Source organism: Solanum stenotomum, chromosome 9 (assembly GCF_019186545.1).
Source record: "Solanum stenotomum isolate F172 chromosome 9, ASM1918654v1, whole genome shotgun sequence".
NCBI lineage: Eukaryota > Viridiplantae > Streptophyta > Magnoliopsida > Solanales > Solanaceae > Solanum > Solanum stenotomum.
This window is the reverse complement of record NC_064290.1, coordinates 28,737,813-28,743,730: the sequence shown is the minus strand read 5'-3', so window position 1 is coordinate 28,743,730 and position 5,918 is coordinate 28,737,813.

The following is a 5,918-nucleotide window of genomic DNA, read 5'->3' as shown; positions in this document are numbered from 1 at the left end:
AAAGAACAAGAGATGGAATCCTGCAGATCACCGAGTGTAACTTGGTGAGTCGTCGACACTACATGAACTGCACTTCGTTCCAGTACGCGAATCCTTGAACGAAGTGGATCAAAAGGCGAGGAAAGGAGCAGTCGGCGAGTCGCTGATCAGTTCCATGAAGCAGTACTGTACCGCCTAATGATCCAGAATGCGAGGATGCTAAAGGCAAGACACGGAAGGTGATGAGCTGACCAAAGGGCGTATCGCCGAGTTCATCGGTGATCTCGACTAATGTCGCCGAACAATCCTCCACAGCACAAACTGTGAAAACTATAAATACTATTTAGAGTTGTAGTCTTAAGAAAAAATTTGAGTGTGGAACATATTATTATTATTTTTGACTTTAGAACATATTCAAGCTAAGAGTTTTCTCTCAAGTTTAGGGAGGGTTTTGTGGAGACTTGAAGAACAGAGTTCTTCTTCCCCAAGTTGGAAGTGAGTCTTTTCTATTCACTTTCCTTTGCTTAATTCAAGGTTTAATTTCTTATACCCAGTTGATTTTATTATCATATTAGGTATACTTTCTTATTTCTTGATGTGTGGCTAGGAACCCCTATTCTTGGGGTGTGATTTAGCAAATATGGGTTGATATTCTTATTGGGTCTTGCTTGCTGATAAATTAGATGTATTTTAATGGTGATTTCACCTAGTGGTTGTGGTTTAATCTAAAGGGTATGTAGTTGCAAATACAAAACCACCTATGCGTTTTTGACTTGCCCGAGAGAGAGGTCGTGAAACTAAAACCACTAACCTGATAGCCTAAGGAGTGGGTCGACATGAGGTTCAACCTGAGAGGGTGAGCCCTAGTACCATATCCTAACACTCAGCTCGAGAGAGAGAGTGGGGTAAGGCGTAGGTTGGTCTTCATACGGCAAATGGGTGTCCGAGAGAAACGTATTTGAAATGGGGTAAGTTGCCCGAGAGGGAACTTATTTCCATTTAAAGCTTAGCCTAGTCATTATTATTTTGCAAATCTCTGATAGAAAGCATGTACCCAACAATTTATTTCTACTTGTATTGCTGTCACATCCCAAGAACCTTTCCCCATACTTGATTTTCTTGTTTATTTTGTTGTTTTAGTACTTGTTACAAAAAACCCCTTTGATATTTGACACTTTTGTGTCACCTCTTTTGCATTTACAATGTCTTTAATCGCAAATACCTTTAACTACAACTAACTTGAATGAAATTCTAATTGGTTATTAATTCTCAAAACCGCTCCCTTGGGACACAACCCCAACCCTCAGTTGGGTTACTATATTATTGACGATCGTAGACACTCATATCGTAGGATAGTGTCGTTGGTCACGATAAGAATCAAAATGGCGCCGCTGCCAGGGAGTGGTGTTATTTTAAAATATTTAGTTCACTAGAATTTCCGTCTTATTAATCGTAGTTTACTAGCTTAACTTGTAGTTTTGTTTTCTTGTCTTTATGTAAGCAGAGAAAGTGAGTATGGCGAGCAACACTCGTGAGCTAATGGAGTTTCTTCCATTAGAGGTAATGATATTTCGGGAGCGTATCCTCACCTTTAAGCAATTGGAGGGTGAATAGATCCACAAGTCATGGGCAAGGTTTAATGAAGTAATCAATCAATGCCCAAATCATGGCATTCCCGACATAGCTCTTCTTGACTGTTTCTACAGAATTCTTGATCCTGCAAACAACAGGTTGGTCGACCAACTCATTCCAGGAGGTATTGCCAAACAACCATATGTGATAGAAGCTCACTTGCTTAATCAAAGGGTTGAAACAAACCAAGAAGTGAAAAAGGACTTCATGTTAGCCACCCTAATGGCTCAGATGGATGAGTTAGTTAAAAAGATGGCAAAGATTGACATCCAGTGTAAAAGGAAGGATAAATACATCCCTACTCATGAGAGAGGAAGTCTCAAGGACAATGAGGTTAAACGCCTTGAGGGAATGCTCTCAATCATTCTCCACAAGGTGACTTAGCAAGATAGCGACCTGAAAGAAATGAAGGAAGACATTGAAGGAATAAAGCGGATGATTTGGTATCATTCTAGAGCTGTCCAGCTGCTCGAGAACCTTATGGGCTATGCGTCGCCCAATCTCCACCTGCAACAAAATAGGGGGTTTCCTAGTAATACCATGGCTAACCCAAAAAATGAAGTTTGAGTGCTGACTTGAGTCGTGCCACAACGTTAACTAAGTCGCTGTTTTGGAGGCAACCCATAACCTTTCCGAGCTTTAGTTTTATTCTAAGAAATAATGGTGTATTAATTTCGCAGGAGAAAATGTGGAGAATGAATGAAAAATATGGATTGGTAATTGATAGTCGCACTCGGCAAGCAACCGAACTATTCGGCGACTTCGATCTAGACCGCCATCAGACTCAAGTTCCAAGCTACAGTTTGTAACAATCGGTGATGAGGCCAATTACTTGGTGTAATGCTGAATCATTCAGCGGTACAAACTAATATCGCCGAATGAGCAACAACTGGGCAGTTTTTAAAGGCCAATAGTTTCAAAAATGGAAAAATGTTCATTTTCTACTCCATTTCTTCTATCGAAAAACCGCACCTAGTAAGCAATTTCATTATCTCTACACTCCTGGTATTTTAGTTGTCGATTAGTGCTAAAGCGTAGGATTACATTGGTTCCTAGCATTTCAACACAGTTCAAGTAGCATTAAAGGTTGGTTTCTCCCATATTCCGAAACTACTAAAAATAATTTCTCTTATTAAATTAAAACTGGTTGGGTTGACATGTGCTAGGCCTCTCTCTGATAAACCTATCTTGTCTAAATGCCAGATTCGATTTGAGAATCATGCCTAATTGATCTCGAATTTTGAAATCCCTCTTTGCCTGTGCATGAAATAATTTAAGCTTTGGGTGGATGAATGTCATGGGTCTTAGTTGAATCTCACTATTGCAACTGTAAATTGTATTATGGGAGTTTGCGAGGTCGAATTCGAATTGAAGGAAGGCATATTAGGTTGTTTAACGAACTGGGTCGGGTTCGTCAAACAACTAGGCGACTTTGATAACATTCAAATATACTTCTTGAAAAGAAATATAAACGATCGTATGCAATATATTTACCCAACTATGAGTCGGGGTCGATCCCATAGAGAATATGGAAGAATATTGTCAATAGTAAATATTTAACTCGATAGTCGTTATAAAAATGGGGGATTTAAATTAAAATAAAATAAAATAAAAACAATAAAAAGATAGCTTTGAACTAAGTATTTATTTATATTCAGAGTATTAAAAGTAACTAGGAATGTGTTCCCCATAAGCTCATAACGCAGTAATCCTAATAATAGTAATCCTTTTGTAGTCTATTACATGCAAAGTGATAAGTTAGGTATCTCTAAATCCTTGGTCCGGCATCTAGAGAATTTCACCCCGCACCTTGGTCCGGCTACATGTGTATAATTTACTAACCCTTACCTTTACCTCATATTAGACATCATAATCGATGTTTGGCTTAGTTATTACTTTGCACCAATCGACACTAGCCTATTAGATAGTATCACACTAAATCTATGTTGATAATTCTTTTCTTGTTAATTACCTCCTTGGTCCGGCAAGTAGTACCAAGGCGAGTTCTAACGTTGGCCACCGTTTAAAAGACTTCTAAACGAAAGAATTATCAATGCTTGCAATATACTAGTCAAGAATTGCTTATTTACTATTCATATTTTGTTAATCGCTCATGGTTCCCACAACCCTAGTTATGAAAGTTAGCTACTCATTATCTCAAAAAGACAATCAAAATTTAAATAAATATGCTTGTGTTAATCATAAAAAGTTAAGAAGAATAGCTAAACTATCTTTTATTAATCACGAATACAAATAAATAATAAAGGAGAAGAAAGAATAAACCACATTTCTCCAGCCTCCACGGGGGCTCTTCCAAAGTTCTAAGCTAGAAAAAAATTTATATTGTGTCTTGTATCTTGGTTCTTGGCCCCCCTTTTTAAATAATTATTTTTGTGCACTATTTATAGATGTAGGAAACCCTAAATAAAGTAATTGAGTCCAAATTAGATTAGGAATCCAAAACCAAAAGGAATTGGATTCCATTTATTTTTCCCGCCGCGTGAATCATGGTGCTGCCGCCTCAACATATTTCTTCACTATTCACTTGCTGCCACGTGGCAGGAGCAAACATCAAAATTGAAATTCCTCAATTACAGCCGTCATTCTCATGTATATATAAATATATTATTTTATTCAATTTAATTCATTAAGCTGTCTGCTTAATTTTCTTCTTCAACCTTTCATCTTTAATTCATTTTAGCTCCAAACTTCTTCATTTTTCCACCAATTTAATCCTACATATAAAATACGCAATTTAGCACAATTTATAAAATTCATGCTAAAAAAGGACAAATATAAATAATAAATGTGAGAAAATAATGATTAAAAATATGTATTTTTAGCCTCACATCACGGCTCGCCTAAAGTAACTTCGATCGCCCTCTTTCTACATTCCTGAATCTTCATTGCATTGTAACTTTTAGCGAACGAACATTTGATCGATGATAGTAGTCGGTGATTCGCGAATGGAACTTCCTCATCGCCGACTAGTGAAAGCTATTAGGGCAAAATCGTAGGCGAGCTCGATCCAACTTGCCAAAGAGATTCGGCAATTCACCGACGAGTTCGGCACATCTGTCAACCACTAAAGGTCTGCACCACTGATTTACTTATTTCTACCTTATTCCTTATTGAATGCAGACATGGCCAGACCCAAAGTTACAAGAAGCAGCAAGCCAACTCAAAGCAAGAAAAAAGGGATAATAATCAACGATGATGCAACTGCATCTAAAAGAAATGTTGCGAAACTTTCCAGTGCGAGCAAAAAAGGCTAGGGCAAGGACAAAATCATTGAGCTATCAGATGCAAGCTCTGATAGCATGGGTTTTTACACCAATGACCCAACAACATACGATTGTGAGAGTATGAGTTCAAATGAAGATGAACTGATAGAGGCACGAGAAATGAGATACGATCCAAATAGCTTAATGACCTATCGCGGATTAGAAATCCTCGATCCACTGTTGAGACTCCTCCTGCTCTAGAACAGGCAATAATACTGGCACCTCCAGTACAAGCTCCCCTGCCTAGATCATCGAATAGATTAAAGTCTGATGGACTAAGAACAATCATGGAAGAAAAACGGTTGTCCATAAATGGGGTGATCGATAGGTATCCTAAGATAATAGAGTGCCTGAAATATCACAAATTTCAAGTTTTCACAAAACCATGTGGTTCTTATATGCCAAGCTGGGTCAGAGAGTTTTATAGTGCATACAGTGCATTGGTACCTTAGCGGAAGAGACTAGTCGCGTCGTTCAAAGCAGTTGACTATGTGGTGGTTAGAGGAAGGAAGGTAGCTTGTGACAGTGAGGCTATCAACATAGCCTTGGGTATGTCTAATAAGATTAATGATCACTGTCAGCAGTTGATCAGAACAAGCCAGCTGGATGCGATGAAACAGTGGTTGGTCAATCTAATCTCAGATAACAATACTCCGAAATGGCTAGCAGAAAGAATCCTAATCGAAAAAGAAAGATCTGAACGTAGCTGCAAGATACTGGTTCGGGTTTATCAACATCTCCATTATGCCATCACAGAATGAATCAATTTTTCGCCTTGCTAAACCAACATGTCCTGGGTGCATCATAGAGAAAACAAGGATAAATCTGGGAACGATTATTGCTTCCAAAATCCATATGCGTGCCAAGCAAAGCCATACATCTCTCCCTTTTCCGGTATTAATTACTACATTGTGTAAAAATGCCCGAGTACCTCTGGATTCCAAGAAGGATGTAAAAGTGATTCCCACAACCTCGACCAATATTCGAAAGATTGAAGTTGAATATCTTAACGATCAAGATGAA